This window comes from Zerene cesonia, chromosome 3, assembly GCF_012273895.1.
Source record: "Zerene cesonia ecotype Mississippi chromosome 3, Zerene_cesonia_1.1, whole genome shotgun sequence".
NCBI lineage: Eukaryota > Metazoa > Arthropoda > Insecta > Lepidoptera > Pieridae > Zerene > Zerene cesonia.
Window position 1 is genome coordinate 3,547,431 of NC_052104.1, and position 708 is coordinate 3,548,138.

A 708-nucleotide genomic window follows, 5' to 3' on the forward strand; every position below is an offset into this window, starting at 1 on the left:
CAACGTTTAAGTTGAATAATATTGAGCAAAACCCATCAAGATTCATACAAAACTATACAAATTGAAGTGTTTATGTTAATGAATTTATCAGAATAAAAAAATACCTGCTAAGAAAATTATACAGGACGTACTAATGTAAAACAAAGGGTTAAAAAAGATATTTAGTTTTAGGAATTCAATCTGCCAAGAAGTCCAATTCCAAGGAAATCTATTTTTATTCCGGACAAAACCGGTTCGTTGTTTATTTAAAAATATATTCGGAGAGACTTCGGTATTTGGAGATAAAGCTAAGGTTCGTGCTGAATCCTTTGTTAAAGAAGTTACGTTTACATTTCGTTTCTTGGCTTATGAGATCTGTTTCTTTTGAAAATTTTTATTATGTTCAGTCTCACTCAATCTCCTTTTATATTTATTACTAAGATACCGTTAGACTTAGTTAACACATCTAAGATTACATTATACTTCACTGACTACATTTTTTTATAAATGTGAATTATATTATATTTATGAATTAATATTTTGTAGTACCCTGTGTAGTACTACACTAATTATTGACATCATCATACTCTTCTTCATATAATAACACCCAAATAATAAAACAGCTATACGTTATATTTCTTTAATCTGTATTGTTTTTTTGCAGTTATATCTTTATTCGATCTATACTTACAACATTTCCACAAATGTCTAAGAGTAGGACAGTGAAAA